Source organism: Ochlerotatus camptorhynchus, unplaced genomic scaffold (assembly GCF_037179485.1).
Source record: "Ochlerotatus camptorhynchus isolate MF236.1 unplaced genomic scaffold, CSIRO-AGI_Acam_v1.1 ptg000100l, whole genome shotgun sequence".
Classification (NCBI taxonomy): Eukaryota; Metazoa; Arthropoda; class Insecta; order Diptera; family Culicidae; genus Ochlerotatus; species Ochlerotatus camptorhynchus.
The window spans coordinates 727,062-745,844 of NW_027040590.1; the positions used below are offsets into that span (position 1 = coordinate 727,062).

Consider the following 18,783-nt stretch of genomic DNA (forward strand, 5'->3'; position numbering starts at 1 on the left):
GGAATCTATTCACTGAATAGTTTAAAAATGGACAAAACCAGGAAGAACACGTTGAAAATCGTTTTTGGAAATGCGGCCAAAACACCAGTTCATTTGGATGTACTACGGTTCACAGCAAGAATTTTGAAGATACCAGCGGCAAATGTTCACTCCATTTACAAAGATGAAAATGATCGTTGCTTCTACATCAAGTTTCTGGACGACGAGGGATTTAGCCAATTTGTGCGCAATATGGAGGAGCAGGACCGGTTCGAATATAGCGATGGACAATGCATCTACGTCAAGCTGGAAGTGGCAAGCAGACTATTCAGGTACGTGAGAATCTTTAATCTTCCACCGGAAACAGAGGACAAGGACATAGCTGCAGTACTGGGACAGTTCGGCACAATCCGACAACATGTTCGCGAGCGTTACCCTGCTGACTATGGATGTAGCGTTTACAGTGGTATTCGTGGTGTCCATATGGAGATAGCGAAGGATATACCAGCCAACCTGTACATTGCGCATTTCAAAGTTCGGATCTATTTCGATGGCCTGAAAAATAAGTGTTTTTTCTGCAAATCGGAAGGACATATCAAGGCTGACTGCCCCAAGCTGGCGGCCATGAAACCAGCGGATAACAATGTATCGTACAGCGGGATTGTGCCCGGTGCAAAAGCGAACAATGCTCGAACGGATGCCAAGCTAACTACAACACTAGAGATGACCTCGTTGCCCTTGAAAACCAAGGAAATTTCTTCGAAACCAGATGGGAAGGAGGTACGATTCGTAGCACGACCGAATGAGTCAATAGATGCAAACCAACAACACGGTGAAACGGGTGCGAGTAAGATGGTTGGTATCCAAAGCTCGACGAAACGGTCAACGCAGATATCCACAGACAATGAGAGCTCGGGATGTGATGAAACAGCGAAGAGAGGCCTATCGAGAACCAAGAAGGGAAGGGTGGAGGAGAAGCAATTGCCGGTGCTTGACGCATTGGAGACTCGATCGAGATCACGAAGTGAAATGAAGGGCGGAGGTAAGAAAGGTGGAGAACGGAAGTAGTCTGGTGACTGGATGAGAATAGTGTGAGCGATGATTTGTTAGTGTGCTTGAGAGTTCGGTTGAGATCTTCCTATTCGCTCCCTCCTTAAACGACTAGTCATCGATGTCATTTATTCGAAACATTGCCACGGTTAATTTGAACGCTATTAACTCAGACGTTAAAAAAACATTGTTAAGGGATTTCATATGGAATAATCATTTAGACATTGTTTTTGTTCAGGAGCTATCTTTTGAGAACTTTTGTTTTTTGAAAAGCCATATGACTATCGTCAATATCAGTGAAGATGGTAAGGGTACGGGAATTCTAGTGAGGAACAGCGTCGAATACTCGGAAATCATACTTAATTGTAATGGTCGTTTGACGTCAATATGTATTGATTCAATTAACTACATCAACATCTAAGCACACTCAGGGAGCAATTTCAGAAAAGAGAGGGATAAGCTGTTCAAAGAAGAAATTTTGGTTCATTTGGCTCATGGGAAAGAAAATGTTCTAGTTGGTGACTTCAACAGTGTGCTCGAGGCATCTGATACGAAAGGTTCAAGCAACATTTGTCATGGTCTCAGACAACTCACAAGTAGTCTTGATTTAAAAGATGTTGAAATATGTCTTTTAAACAATCGAATTAATTTCACTTTTTATAGAGGCTCTTCGAAATCACGTTTAGATCGGTTTTATGGTTCCGAAAACTTTATAAAACTAGTTAAAAATATCAGAACACTACCATTATCCTTCTCGGACCATCATGGAGTGATGATTAAACTGAATGTCCCAGATGTGAGCCATGTCAGTTATATTGGCAGAGGATACTGGAAATTGAACTCTTACTATTTAAAAAAATGACGGCATGAAAACTCGTTTTACATCAATGTACGATTCTCTCAAAAGAAGGAATTCTTTTCTGAACTTGAGTTTTTGGTGGAATAATGATTTCAAATCGAGCACCAAACGGTTTTTCAAGACTGAAAGTTTCATTATCAACCAGCAAATTGGTAGAGAAAAAAGTTTCTACTATCAATGTATGAATGAGTTGTTTCAAAAGCAAAAAGAAGGAGAAACCGTTTTGGATGAAACGAAAATCGTTAAGTCTAAACTCATGACGATAGAACAAAATAAATTATCTTTTTAATCTCATACGATCAAAGAGTGTAACATTCTCGAAAATGAAAAAAATGGGCTTATACCAAACAACATCTAGTCTTTTAAAGTCAACTCCATCAAAAATATTAAGTCTTCGAGTTGATGGTAGGGTAACTTCTCATGCATCTACACTAAAGAAAACTATCTTCGATCATTTCTCGCAGATCTTCTGTAAACAACCTAACACCGATACTAACTACCACAATGTATTAAGGTTCATAACCAAAACGCTCACAGATGAAGAAGGAGAAAGACTTATTCGTCCGATTGATTCTTCTGAATTAGAATACGTCTTAAGAAATGTTTCCAAGAAGTTCTCACCAGGACCGGATGGATTAGGATATGAGTTCTATGAGACCTATCTCGATACTATCAAAAATGATATGTTAGCAGTATTCAATGCATACCTGTGCGAAGGTGAATATCCTCCTGGTTTGTTTTCATCTGGAATTATAACTTTGTTACCTAAGAAAGGTGACAAGCATGACTTGAATAACCGGCGTCCAATCAGCATGCTCAACACGGACTGCAAACTATTCACAAAGATTTTGTGGGTGAGATTGCAGACTTTGTTGAAAGGGCTTATCGGTATGGGTCAGTCTGCCTGCCTTGAAAATCAATCCTGTATCAACAATCTTAGAATTCTCCGTAACTCCTTGTTGAAATCAAAATAATTGCGTAATTTCAAAGGAATTCTTTTAAGCATAGATCTTGAGAAAGCTTTCGATCGCGTCGATCACGATTTTTTATGGGCAACGTTGGAAAAATTCCGATTTCCACCAGTATTTATTGACTGCATGAAAAGATTATATAAAAATGCAACTTCAAAGGTTCTATTTAACGGATTTCTCACGAACGGGTTTGCGATCAATACTTCAGTTCGTCAAGGTTGTCCTCTGAGTATGGCATTATTTTGTTTATATATTGAACCGTTCATTCGAATGATTTACTGCAATGTCGATGGTTGTTTGATTGGTAATTATTTCGTAAGGATAATTGCCTATGCAGATGATATCAACATTCTCATCCGTAACAATCACGAGTTTGATCGAGTGCTGGAACTAGTCAACTATTTTAGCATTTATGCTAAGATTAGAATGAATTTCGTTAAATCTCAATTTTTGCGGCTTAACAACTGTCGTTCCTTACCTCATCTGATCCAAGAAGTCAATTATCTGATAATTTTGGGTGTCGATTTATTTAAGGATTTCGATCAAACTGTAGAACAGAACTACAAGCAATTGATCAGTAAGTTAAATTATACGATATCTCTTCACTCGCGTAGAATACTCAATCTCCTACAAAAAGTGTTAATTCTGAACGTTTACATCTTTTCAAAGCTGTGGTACGTTGCACAAATTTTTCCACCAGCAAATAAACATATCGCAGAAATAAAACAATTAAGCAACAGATTTCTGTGGAAAGGTTACTTCTATTCTTCAGCAAAAAAAGAAACTGTTCTTCCTACGTTCAAAGGTGGTTTGGCACTCGAGGATGTAGAGATCAAAGCCAAAAGTCTTTTTATAAAAAAACACACTTTATGCGCAAAACGATTCTGATCAGTAAATCGATGAATTTATGATGAATTTAGCTAGTAATAGAAATTTAACAAGAAACGCCCGTGAATGGCTGGAAATTTCAAGAAATATAGAAACACGCCCGGAGTTAGAAACAAGTAAGTTAATTTATAACTATTTACTCTCTGAAACAAATGTCACACCACGAATGCAAATGGAATTACCTAACGTCTGTTGGGAAATTCTTCATGAAAATTACAGTAAAAGTTTTCTCTCGTCTGAGCATAAAGCAACCTTTTACATAATGTTAAATGACCTGATCCCCACACGAAGCAAAATGTTCAACCATCGAATTTCTGGGATAAATTCACCACTATGTAGCATTTGTGGTAGGTTAGATACACTTAAGCATCGAATTAAAACATGTAATTTTGCCTCAATAATATGGTCTTGGACAAAATCTGTGATCCGATCACGGATGAAAATACAAATTGATGATCCTGAAGAGCTGCTAACCTGGCAAATGGGCGAGAAATGCTATGGACTCAAAGCAGCGCCATGGATAACTCTGGAAGCAATAACATTTAATTTGAATCACTTTTCTAAAGCTAAATCTGACTGTTTGGCAGCGTTCAAGGAAGGAATACGGGAAGCACGGTGGTACAATAAAGAAAGTTTCGCTAAAAACTTCAAGGGTTTTTTGAATGTGTGTTAAAGTTTTATGAATGGCTTCAATTGATAATCAGTTCACTAATATTAGGTTAAGTTAGGCTAAGATAGGTTAAGTTCCCTTTTCCCTGTATAAAGGTATGCTTTGGTATGAGTGTAATGGATCAGAATGAATAATGAGGAATGAGTGCAGATGAATATGTTCCTAACACCGAGTCAGCCGCGGGCAATCGGCTTCCCAAGTTAACGTTAGTACTAGGTTAGGTTAAGGAATTTTCGGAACAAGACGGACAAAATTTGTTAAATAATTTCGACTGTAAAGTACTCAATCTATTAAAATATATTAATTAAAAAAAAAAGCAAAAAAAAAGGCCGTGATTTGGCTAAAAAGATCGGCATGTCGCAGAGCTACGTCCAGAATGCAAAGAAGAGAGCTGGACTACATACATACAAGGTACAGAACTTCCCAAACCGCGATGAGCGGCAACAATCGACGGCTAAAACTCGGGCACGGAAGCTCTACGAGAAGATGCTGACAAAATATGGCTGCTGTGTGATGGACGACGAAACGTATATAAAAGCCGATTTTAAGCAAATTCCGGGGTTGGAGTTTTTCTCCGGCAAGAGCAATTTCGATGTGGACGACAAATTTAAGAAGAAGAAAATGTCGAAATTCGCCTCCAAATATCTCATTTGGCAGGCCATCTGCTCTTGCGGACTGAGGAGTGAGCCTTTCGTGACAAAGGGCACAGTAAATGGCGAGATCTACAAATCTGAGTGCCTCGAGAAGCGCCTTTTGCCATTCTTGCAGCAGCACGACGAAGCTCCGCTATTTTGGCCAGATTTGGCATCATGCCACTATTCTAAAAGTGTCCTGAAGTGGTATGAGGCCAATTCTGTCCATTTTGTTCCAAAGGACATGAATCCGCCAAACTGTCCGGAGCTGCGCCCGGTGGAGCAGTACTGGGCAATAATGAAGCGGGAACTTCGGAAGAGCAAGAAGACAGTCAAAGACGAGAAGGACATGTTAAGAAAATGGAAAAAAAAAACTGAGAAACTGGTACCGGATGACACTGTAAAGACTTTGATGGAGGGCATCAAGCGAAAATGAGTTCAATTTTACACTCAAGGCTCCATCGATTAACTTTTCTTTTGATTTTGAAGTAAATATATGTAAAAAATATAATAAAATATAAAAAAAATACTACCCTAAAATTTTGGTTTGATTCTAAACATTATAAGAAAATTGGCATGACATTTTCGGTGTCGCAATAATTTCGTGTTCGCCCTTTACGATGAAGAATCGATGAGCTGGTCAAATGTCCGTGCTTTGAAGTATAAACAAGATTCGCTTAACAAATGTTCTATGCGTGGAATGAATTAATGGTTCAGGGTCTCGTACATAACTATACATCTAAATCTAAATTCATAGCAAGTAGTTGAATTTCTTTATCCCAGGGGAAATGACTCTAATGTTGGCCTATAGATCTAAGATTGGACCCATCGCTAAAAATCTGCTATTTATCAATTTCATCTAGATGAACGCGTCATTGGAACGGTACTAATCGATATTATTGGTCGCTATTGAAAATTTAGTCGATTGATGAATTTATGTGTGGGGCCAAATTAGGGGCATTTGGGCCGACATTACATCCATTTCCCCTATGTAGAAAATGATAAACCCCCTAATTAAATACAAATCTAGCATTTCCCGGTTGGCTGCAACTGGGAGCTTTAAACCATCTTGTGATGAGATGAAACGAAATCTCAAAAGCTGCCCCAAAAAGTTTCCTTAGAGTCAAAGAAAATTCCTACACCTTCGAAACCTGGCTAATAGAAGCCAACCGACGACGGGGCGGGATCCAAACGGAGGCATAATTGTAATTAATACGACTTTAAGAAACTAGTAAAGCCACTTCCGTAAGTCTGAGCTAGGCTTGTTATGTTTTGAGCCCAGACTCAGCTTCCCACGGAACGAAGCTCCCCGAAGTCGGTGGCAGGACGCCCTTGGGACTATCGTAAAATTAATTAATGTTGGGATTTTACCGTCCCTTCCAGTTCCACGCCGCACCACACCCTTCACCCGTCCAAATCAAGAAGAAGCTTTTCCAATTCAATTAAGCCGAAAAGCTGATTTCAGGTGAACGTGTTTATTCAAGACACAGTTTCTGTAAGCAGATCTTAGATGATGCTCTCTGTCTCTCGCGTACTCTTTTCCTATCAACCTAGGATGTCTAAAAGCAAAACTTTTCCCTTATGCCTTAACGAGTAAAAACAAAAAACTAACGGCTTTATGTGAAGGAATTAAAAATTAACTTTCGTTGCTCGGTGGAGGAAAAACAAAAAGCACTCTGCACGAATACCGCGCTGGTCCGAACAGGCAGCGGCAGCTCAATTTTCACACACAAGTTACAGCTGTTATTTTTTCCCCCTACCCGGTCCGAACAGCGAAGCGATTTCCGCAGTTCCTTTCTTGGCAATGAAATAATAAAAATCTCATCAGATGGGATTTATCTGAAAAATAGCTTGCGATGCAATTTACTCTCTCCCATATAGAGAGCTTGCCCGTTTCGGTTCGTTGTGTACACTTATTTTTTCTTGATTTTGTTTTGTTTTTGTTTTTGTCACACTGCAGTGCTTTTGGTCCAAAAGATCTTTGGCTTCCTGAATTGGTGGTCCTGGTGATGGTGGTGGTGGTGGGAAAAGTTTGTAAGTACTAAAATATTGCTACGATATTTTCATCTCCTCCTGCTTCGGTGCCAATAAAGAGGAAGGGTTAGGGGTGAGGGCGGTCAGGGTGGCAGGAAAAAAATAATAAGTTGCTTGTAGCTCCGAAGCTAATAGAGGTGTGTGTACGTTGAAAGGAGAAAAAAAAATCACATTTTCCAGAGGAAGCAGAAAAAAACAAAAACAGAAAAATAAGATCGAATCTTGGAAACGATTTTCCGTTGTTTTGTTTGAACTGGGACGAGTAATGTTCAGTGAAGTGAAAACGGTGCAGCAAGGCAACGACGCGTAATTTAGTAATACAGCAGTGCCATTCTGGAGATAAGTGAAGAGCCGTTTTTGCCGAAATTGTAGGGCAGTGGTGCACAGCTGAGGGCATATGGCGGGTCATATGTTTGTACGTAAAGTGCGGCTCACACTCAGCGGATTAGGAAGGGAGGGTGGTGATATCCGCCAAGAATGACAAATTCAAAAGGTCGAATGCAAAGAGCACTTTTACACTTAATTCATTGCACCAATGCCAAAATAAATTTATTGATCTTTTAATATAATTCAGTTTCAAGAATCATACAAATTATTTTAAGGAACGAATTTTCTGAGCTCTATTTTGAGTTTCGCGATCTTGAAGAATTTTCAAAGTTTCATGGAGACTTAAAAAGTTTTTCGAGGGCTGCCTATGCTGAATTCCATTGAATTGATTGGGTAGCAAGGTCGAATTTTGGAAAGTGAATGATAGTTGTAAACACTTATTTTAGAAACCATGAGCGTGATAAAAAATTAAGATCTGAGCTTGAATAAAAACAAGCTTGGTATCTGCCTCGAACTTCGATGAAGTTACAGGAAATCAAAAATAATTCAAATTTTATTCCGAAAAGAACTCCTATAGAATTCTGAAAAGAATTCTTGCAATAGCTGCAATTTCCAAACCTACGATTAGATGCCTTCTTTCAGATATCAACTTGAGTGCGGTACAATCGATAGTTGTTTCGAACACATCATCGGTACATGAGAGAATCGGTCATCATCTCTTTTTGCAAGCGGTTGCGGAGGGGGAGTTTGGTTAAGTGGTAAAGAGAGATGATTATCCCGATTCGTACCTTCCTTAAAGTTATCCTTGCTCGCTTTCTACTCTCTATATACAATTTTCACCATGCCGTACTCTAACGGAACTATGAACTCTATACTTTCATCTCCTCATCTATTGTTGTGAATGCGATAAATTAGCAATAATTGAAGAACGTTCTCGAATAACCCAAGGCTATGCAAAGAAAATAAAGTTCAAAGTCAACTATAAACAGCTGTTCTGTTTCATCATCCCTTCGCTTAGCCAGGTTCAATGAACGCGAGAGCAACGAAAATGACACAATATTCTAGGTCAATGCTATGTAATAAGAGAATGCATAGGCGGTACGCTCTCGTTTGCTCCGTAGGATGTACCCAACGGGTGCACGCAGCATAAAACAAAGCAATAAACTTAGCATAGGAAAATTATAAATTATCCTGGACGTATGCATACATACGAGATTATTCTGGAAGGATTGCGTTGGTCCCAAAATGTATCACATGATCTCGAAGGAGAACGATGGATAAGTTTAGATTAGGAATACTTTTTTGTCTCTTTCGTTCTTATCAACATTACGTTAGGAGGATCTTAGCAGGAGACAAACCTTTCTAGGCTTAAACCCCTATATAAGGCAAATTTTCAACTTAATAAACTGAATGTTTTCGTTGGTCTTAAATCGTCTGTCGATCTGTTAAGATCCGAATTCCTTCCATCCAGTACCTTCATCAGGTTTTAAGCATAGATAACTGTTGAGACTAGAATCTCTAATTTAGCGAGAAGTGCAGTCCTCGGTCTAAAATCAAAGTCCAAAAACCTGATGCTAAAGGCACTCCTTTTCGGTCTTTCAAAATTCTGAACCACGCTATTGTAACGGTCTCTTAATTTAGTAGAGTAACTGTCTTAGCGTCTTGAACAGTTTGTTTGATAGAATCGAGAAAAAAGCCACTTGCTCCAGCAGTCCCGGCAGGGCAACGGCGTACCATCCAAACCGTTCGGCGTGGTAAGTAAACCTTCGCGTGATAACACAAACTCGGGACAGCTTGTGTTTAAGTCCTCCAACATCCGTGCCGAACTTTGGAGGACATAAACACAAGCTGTCCCGAGTCCCGGAACATGGGAATGACACTGATGAAGGCTGCACATTGTAGTCGAAATACGTATCTGTCATAGATACCAAAATTAATTAAGCGGTTAAGTTTTATTTAAGCATTCCCCTAACAACCCAATTTCATTACTTCATAAGTTTTATTTAAAATTAATACATTGAACATTTAGCATTGTAACTCTAACATTTTTTACACAAAGACTCACATAAAGTTGTACCGTCTTTCGTTCAGCGTCTGAAGCTGTCAATGGACTCTGACGTAAATGGAGCTTTTCGATGTATGGTACAATACAGGAGAGCAAAATTGAGTGGTAAATAGTCCACATCGTGCTCTCTTGCCGTGCGGATCTATTTGCTTTTTGGTGAAGGAAGTGTTACTACTACTACCTAAAGCTACAACAAATTTAAATAGAACTTTTCGTTGCTCAACCTGTAAAATGTCTACCTTATTCAACTCTTATTCCTCTTCGATCCTTGTTTGTCCTTACCCGAGGTAATCCTTCTTGGATATCGATTGGGAAAATTCCTCTTCGATTCTTCAGATTCTTACAGCAATCTGCTTGGAAGTCGATTTGAATAAAAATTTACTGCCGCCATGGCGCCTAAGCGCAAAAGAAAAAGGCAAACTCTTGATCCCCTTCTGATGAAATTAATTTGAGTAATCAATTTGATTTGCTCACGGATGATGAGAATGATCCATCATCCAAGAAAAAATCAGGTAAACTTTCCCGGCTTAATGCCAAGAAGAAAAAGATTCCCCCTCTTCGCATGGAACTTTTGAATTTCGTGAAAGTTAAGTTTTCACTACAAATTGGACGTCGGGGTGAATGCCGTGTATTGGCTGAAACCTTGGACGGATTTAAATGTCTTCTCAAGTATCTAACTGAGAAGCAGCACAATGTTCTAACTTACAATACCAAAACTGAACGTGTGTTCAAGGTTGTCATGAAAGGACTGCCCAGTGGTGAATCCCTGGATCAGATCAAAGATGAACTGGCAAAATAACTTGGAGTTGTGCCACTCCAAGTAATCAAAATGAAAATGAAATCCCGTCCTGGCGATTCACGCAACGGGATTTCCAATGATTTTTGTTTAGTTCACTTCAAGTCTAGTGAACTAAACAACCTTAAGGCCGTTAGAAAAAGCTAGCCTTATGCTCCATGTCCCAGTGAAGTGGAATATCCAAAACCTCACTCAGTGCCGTAAGTGCCAGGGTTGGGGCCACGGAACTAAAAATTGCTACATACCAGCTAAATGTATGAATTGTGGTGATTCCTCTCACGCAAAGGACGACTGTCCTGTGAAGGAAGATCCTAAGAAATTTAAATGTTCAAATTGTGGTGAAAACCACAAATCCAATTTTTGGGAATGTTAGACTCGCAAAGCGATCCTTCAATCTCGTTCTAAGTGACAGGTAGGAAACGCTCCACGTTTCCGACCAGGTACAAATTACTCTGCTGTTAACAACGGTCAGCGAGGAACAAATTCTACATTCGTACCCGTAGGTACAAATATCACCCCTGCTTCAAATTTTTCATCTATACCTACTCCCCTCGCTGCCAACAATGTTCAGCGAGTTAATGGAGCTACCTATGCTGCTATTGCAACGGGTAGAAATCAAAATACTAACCAACATAATTCTAACGGAAATTTTGACTTAGGAAGCATAACTGCCCCTTACATGGAATTTTAAAAGAAATCATTAATTGACATGATTTCTGATATGCTTAAATCTAACTCCATGTTTGATGCTATTCAAACTGGAGTAAAATTTGCAAACAGGAGTAAAATTCAGTAATGGATTTTAAAGCATTAAATATTGTGAATTGGAATGCTCGATCTCTTAAAGATAATGAGGGAGAACTATTTAAACTTTTGAGAGTTCATAACGTGCATATTGCCGTTAAAACTGAAACGTTCCTTAAACCTGACTATAAGGTTAAAAGGGACGCAAATTATTTCATTTATAGAAATGATTGTCTTGATGGACCCTGTGTTGGCGATGCCATCATTGTTCATAGACGTATCAAACATAAAATTCGTTCTTCATTTGAAACCAAAGTTTTTGAAACTTTGGGAGTTTCTGTTGAAACAAAATTTGGACAACTTACGTTTATAGCTGCCTATTTGCCATTCCAATACGTAGGCCAGCAAAAGAATTTTCTCAAGGGTGACCTTCAGAAACTTACCCGTCATAGGTCTAAATTCTTCATTTTTGGTGATTTTGATGCAAAACACCGCTCATGGAATAATGCTCAAATCAATTTCAATGATAATATTCTGTTTGATGAATGTTCTGCAGGTTTCTACACTATTCAATATCCAAACAGCCCAACATGCTTTTCTTCAGCAAGAAATCCCTCAACTATTGATTTGGTCTAAACTGATTCATGTCAACCAGGGTTACTTCCACTCACTTGCTATAAAAAAATGTTTTTCGGGATTATGAAATCATGAAACAGTATAATGCTAATTAGTACTTGTAAGTTACAAGAAGAGGTCATGAAGTATATGTTTGACACATAAAATCTGTCAATATTGCTTTCAGTGCGTCACAATCAGCGATTTTACGACTCGTGAGCGCTCACTCTGAGTGAACGCTCACGAATTATATGATCGCTGATTGTGACGCTCTGAAAGCGAAATTGACAGGTTTTATGAGTCAAACACATACTTTACCCCCTCTTCTTGTTACTTACTAGTACAACATATCATTATAACATCTAATGATTGCATAATTCCGAAAAATATTTTTTTATAGCAAGTGAGTGGAAGCAACCCTGATGTCAACTTTGCAGTCAATTGGTTACCCATGCTGACTTCGGTTCTGATCACCTTCCAGTAACTTTTGAAATATCCCAAGACATAATTTCTAATCCCAACAGCTCTACTTTCAATTATCATAGAGATGATTGGGAGCAATATCAAGCATTTATGGAATATAACTTCGATCCAAACATTCCTTTGCAAACCAAAGATGAAATTAATTATGCTCTTGAATCTCTGACTACTTCTATAGTTGAAGCAAGAGCTGCCTCAGTACCAAAATGCGAGGTTAAATTCGATTCAATTATAATAGACGATGATCTTCAGCTCTTGATCCGTCTTAAAAATGTCCGTAGGAGACAATATCAAAGAACACGCGATCCTGTCTTGAAGGTTATCTGGTGGGATTTGCATAAACAAATTAACAAGCGATTCTCTGCCCTGAGGAACAAAACTTTTGAAAATAATGTTTCTAAATTAGACCCGAGTTCCAAACCCCTTTAGAAACTCACAAAAATTTTGAAAAAAAAAACCTCAAAAGCCTATTCCAGCGCTTAAAGAAGGTGGTAAAATTTTGATCACAAATTTGAAAAAAGCTCAGAAACTTGCTAAGCAATTCGAGAGATCGCATAATTTCAGTTTGGGTCTTACTAGTCCTATTGAGAATCAGGTTGCTCGAGATCATCTGAATATTTTCTCTCGGGAAAATATTTTTGATGATTCCTGGGGGACTGATTTGGACGAAGTAAGGTCTATAACTAAAAAGTTTCAAAATATGAAAGCTCCAGGTGATGAAAGAGTTTTTTATATCCTCATCAAAAAACTCCCAGAGAGTACCTTGTCTTTCTTGGTAAAATTATTTAACAGATGTTTCCATTTGGCATACTTTCCTGATAAATGGAAAAATGCAAAAGTTGTTCCAATTTTGAAGCCGGATAAAAATCCAGCTAAAGCTTCTAGCTACCGTCTAATAAGTTTGCTTTCTTCAATAAGTAAACTTTTTGAAAAGATAATTTTAAATAGAATGATGCTTCACATCAATACGAACTAAATTTTTGCAGATGAGCAGTTTGGATTTCACCATGGGCATTCAACTACTCATCAACTCTCAAGAGTTGCCAATTTAATTCGTTCAAACAAATCTGAAGGCCACTCAACTGGAGTTGCTCTTCTAGACATAGAAAAAGTATTCGGCAGTGTTTAATTTTCCACTTTACATTATGCAATTAGTTCAAAATTATTTAACTGACAGAACTCTGCAGGTAAATTATCAAAATTCCAAATCTAATCGACTACCTGTTAGAGCAGGAGTTCCTCAGGATAGCATTCTTGGGCCTATATTGTATAACATTTTCACTTAGGACCTCCCTGATTTGCCTCAGGGTTGCCACAAATCTTTGTTCGCCGATGACACAGGCATTTCCGCTAAAGGAAGAAGTCTTCGTGTTATTTGTAGCAGACTACAGAAAAGTTGAGATATTTTCTCTTCTTATTTACAAAAATGGAAGATTTCTCCCAACGCTTCCAAAACTCAACTTATAATATTTCCACATAAGCCTAGGGCTTCCTTTTTGAAACCTAGTAGTAGTCACATAGTCACTATGAACGGAGTTCCAATTTCCTGGTCAAACCAAGTGAAATATATTGGATTAATACTTGACCAAAAATTATCTTTTAAACCTCTCAAAAACCGATTTGGACTGGACCAAGCCAAAATTATTGACAGATCCTTAATTGCATCAAGATGATCAATGTTAGAATGCTTCCACGTATACAACACACCACGTACCGTAAACTATAGGACAGATGTTGAAAGTAAAAGTCCTATATATTCAGGAGTTCTACATACAAAAGTGAAGTCGAGCCACAAAACCAAAACAAATGTCCCACAGTCACCAGTCACCAAGTCCGCCGCGTTTAAACGCTTCCGAAAACACGGTAAGGTCGAGGATTTCAAGCGGTACACCGACCTCGAGAAAACCTTGAAGGGCTTGACTAAAGCCAAAAAACGCGGTTACTGGCGTCGGTTCGTCGATGGTTTGTCGCGAGAGACTTCCATGAGAACACTCTGGAATGTCGGCAGGAGAATGCGAAACGCGTCATCACCGATTAACGAAGACAAGGAGTACTCGGACAGTTGGATATTCAGCTTCGCGCGGAAAGTTTGCCCGGATTCAGTGTCGGTTCAAACCAACGTTCGTGATCGTCCGTCGGGTAATAACGAAATAGATTCCCCGTTTTCGATGGTGGAATTCTCACTTGCTCTCCTTTCATGTAACAATTCAGCTCCAGGAATGGATAGAATCAAGTTCAACTTGCTTAAAAATCTCCCAGACGTCGCGAAGAGACGCTTGTTGAACTTATTCAATCAATTTCTGGAGCACAACATTGTTCCGGATGACTGGAGGCAAGTAAGAGTTATCGCCATTCGAAAACCCGGTAAACCCGCATCGGATTATAACTCGTACCGTCCCATCGCGATGCTGTCCTGTATACAGAAATTGTTGGAGAAAATGATTCTTTTTCGTCTAGACAAATGGGTCGAGTCGAATGGTTTACTTTCAGATAGGCAATTTGGATTTTGGAGAGGCAAAGGAACGAGCGACTGTCTTGCGTTGCTTTCAACTGAAATTCAACTGGCCTATGCGCAAAAACAGCAAATGGGTTCAGTTTTCTTGGACATTAAGGGGGCTTTTGATTCTGTGTGTATCGATGTCCTTTCGGATAAACTCTACGATAGTGGGCTTTCACCAATTATGAACAACTATTTGAGCAACTTGTTGTCTGAGAAATATATGAGCTTCTCTCATGGAAACTCGACAACTTCACGAATTAGTTACATGGGTCTCCCCCAGGGCTCATGTTTAAGCCTCCTTCTTTAAAATTTTTACGTAAAAGACATTGATGGTTGTCTTGATGAAAATTGCTCGCTAAGGCAGCTTGCAGATGACGACGTTGTGTCCGTTATAGGACGAAGTGCACCGGACCTGCAAGGACCATTGCAAGATACCTTAGACAATTTGTCCACTTGGGCTATGAAGCTGGGTATCGAATTCTCTCCGGAGAAAACTGAGTTGGTTGTTTTTTTCTAGGAAGCATGATCCTGCACAGTTACAGCTTCAACTAAAGGGTAGAACAGTCACTCAAAGTATATCTTTCAAGTATTTAGGTGTCTGGTTCGATTCCAAAAGCACGTGGGGAAAACATATTGCGTATGTGAAACAAAAATGCCAACAAAGAATCAATTTTCTTCGTACAATTACTGGAACTTGGTGGGGAGCACACCCGGAAGATCTGATCAGGTTGTATCAAACAACCATCTTGTCGGTTCTAGCTTCTGCTCTCAATCCGCGACAAAAACACATATCCTGAAACTGCAACGGTTTCAATACCGTTGCCTCCGAATCGCGCATGGCTGTATGCACTCGACGCATACGATGAGCCTCGAACTACTCGCGGGTGTTCTCCCACTGACAGATCGTTCCGCGGAACTGTCCTTCCGGTTTCTTATCCGTTGTGAAGTAATGAACCCATTGGTAATAGAAAACTTTGAGAAGCTGCTCGACAGAAATCATCAAACAAGATTCGTGAGTCTCTTTTACGAGTACATGACGCTGGAGATTGGCCCTTCTTCATTCAATTCCTCTCGTGTTTGCCTCCAAGACTTTAGTAGTTCCTCTGTAAATTTTGATCTGACCATGTTGCAAGAAATCCGTGGAATACCAGATCACCATCGGTCCTTAATTTTGGCAAACAAGTACCACCATGTTAGTAACAATAGGAGTTTTTTCACAGATGGGTCAACTATAAACGCTTCTACTGGATTTGGAGTATTCAACGAATTTCATAGCGCCTCATATCAACTGCAACAACCCTGTTCCATATACGTTGCGGAGCTAGCAGCCATATTCTACGCAGTAGAGCAAATTGTCCTCACTACCATCTGATCACTATTTTGTTTTTACTGATAGCCTTAGCTCGTTGGAGGCTATTCGATCAATGAGGCCGATGAAGCACTCCTCGTATTTCCTGACCGAAATCCGAGCTAAATTGAGTACTTTATCTAACTGCTCCTATACTATCACCTTAGTTTGGGTCCCATCTCATTGCTCAGTTCCGGGTAATGAGAAAGCGGACTCGCTAGCTAAGGTGGGCGCTATGGAAGGCGATATTTTTGACCGACAAATCGCCTTTGCGGAGTTTTTCTCAATTACCCGTCAGCACGTCCTCACCAACTGGCAACAAAAATGGAATGAGAGTGATCTGGGAAGATGGTTACATTCTATTCTCCCACAGGTGTCGAACAATACTTTATACACGACTTTATATATGACACGACTTTATACGTGTCATATCAAGTCTCATATCCGATCACTACTCGTTAGACTCGCATTTCTTTAGAATCGGGCTCGCAGGCAGCAATTTGTGCGCTTGTGGAAGTGGCTATCACGATATCGACCACGTGCTTTGGTCATGCACCCTACATTGTGTTGCTAGATTCGAGTTACCCGCATCTCTCAGGGCCCGAGGAAAACAACCTATGCGGCCCGTTAGAGACATCTTGGCGAGCCGAGATCTTGACTATTGCAATTTAATTTATGTGTTTTTAAAACGGATCGATCTGAGGATTTAGTAGTTAGTGTCATCTTGTGTTCTCTCAAGTTGCTAGGTCCCCATCGGTGTACCCCCATGTTCATCTTTTTCTCCAGTATGTCACTTAGTTCTAGATTAAGGGCACATTGCTCGAAAAAACCTTGTGCTCTCAATCCCTACCCTGCCATCCATTTGTTACAATTTGTTACCCCTATCTTTGAAATAGCCGCGAGTAATCGGCCCCAGCTTTACCAAAGTTAGTTTTAAGTAATTTTGTAACCCAAACGATAAATATCGGCTCCGCAAAACTACAGTAAATGGGCCTGGAAAAATAAACGCATTAAAAAAAAAGAATGGGTGGTAAAGTTTGTGTATGGCATAAACAATTTCTCCATTTTGCTTTCAGAAGGTCACAACTATCGATTTTACGATCGCTGATTGCTCGCTCATCGCGTTGCTCATCGTTACTGCTAAACGCTATTGTGACCCTCTGAAAGCTAAATTGACAGGTTTTATGCATCATACAAACACTTTACCTTCTCTGCTGGCATCTTATAAATAAGAATTACTATTAAAATATTGCATAGCTTCATAAATCCAAAAAATAGCTTTTTAGCTGTAATGAGCATTTGCAAGCTTGACTAAAATCATTTGATTTCAACTTTTGAATCTTTTATAACCGAAAAATTGGCAACACACGTTATGTGAAAACTTGAGTGTAAAGTTGTTATATATTTTCAAAGGTCCTAAGAGAATTGAAATGCTCAGATGTAAGCATACGTATCATTTTGCTATCCCACATGCATTTAGTGTTCAAGAATATTAGCATTCGGAACGGTCAGCGCTACTGGATCATCCAGAACGTCGTGGTCGACCAATTTTACTAACAAGGCCAGAACATAAGTTTCCTTCCAGATGCACTTGCACGATGAGAATATTGAAGTTTTCCTATTATTTACCAGGCCCCATAGCAACCTACGGATACGTTTCCCAAGAGTCAGATCAATTGCTCCTGTAATGACATCGTTGACAACTCCTGTCTACGAAGCCAACATCAATCTGCTGTATAAAAACATTTTTGCCCTTCAATTGGCTCTACCTTGCCATCCTCATACGTCTCTCAAGGACCCGCCAGCTCAGTTTGAATCACAACCTGTAAATAATATATTCATAAATAAATTGTAAATTGACTTGATGCTGTGCACCTGATTTTCATCCGAAAATCGATCATATAATTTCAATTTAATAATTAGTTGAAAATAGTACGATTATCCTATGATTTTATGTTTGATTAATATCTACTTACGATGAACGAGTTCAAAGGTAAACACTCCCTGTAGCTCTTCTCGGACTTCTTGTTGAGTGCCCGATTTTTTAAAAAATTGCATTAAAATAAGCATTATAAAAATTCGCGGAATATTTTATAAATTCCGTTTGATTCCGCGAAATTCCACCAACAAAATTGCGTTTGGCTTTTGTGATTCATTTGTTGTTTGAAATTTCATTTGGTGTTTTTCACGGAATATGTTTGATGAAAATAATCCGTTTCGTTACAAATCGAACATCAAATAAAATTACATCGCATAATTAATTAATGATTGAAATTAAACGATTTAAGAAAAAATCATGACAATAGCTATACATTTGTTTATAATCACTTCGTTAACCCAAGAGCAGTCACGTCAAATCACCAAAAATTTAACGTTGTGTTTGCAAGCGAATAAAGCAGAATATTTCTCTCTAGCTGATTCGAGTTTCAAATGAATTTTAAAAATAACCAAGGAAGCTGTTGATAAAAATCAAGTTTCATTAGCGCACTCAATGCACCACTGCTGGAAGGTTGATAGCAATGCCTGTGCTGGTTTTACTCAACCCATTGCAGAGTGCAAGTTGTTTCCAACAGACTCATTTTGGGCGCGTTTTAATTGCCTTTCTCCATTGAAGCAACAAAATTTACTTCCTGGCGAATTAATAAACAGTTAGCAAAACAAAAATAAAACAAAAACATTTTTTCCACTCACCGAACTCACTTTCTCCTCGCAATGGTTGTGCAACCACTAGCGTGCACAGGAATCTTGTTAAAGAGGGGCAATTTTTTCTTGGGAGTACTCCAAAGTGCGTGGTGGATGGTGCTGTCGACCCACCACTGTTTCCC

The 18,783-nt window shown here is 39.1% G+C and overlaps 1 protein-coding gene across 3 annotated transcripts in view; it reads right to left on the reverse strand.

The window, feature by feature from the left end:
• The window catches only part of LOC135698993 (uncharacterized), a 580,872-nt gene that overhangs the window by 238,055 nt on the left and 324,034 nt on the right, over positions 1 to 18,783 (reverse strand). The window lies entirely within an intron of this gene.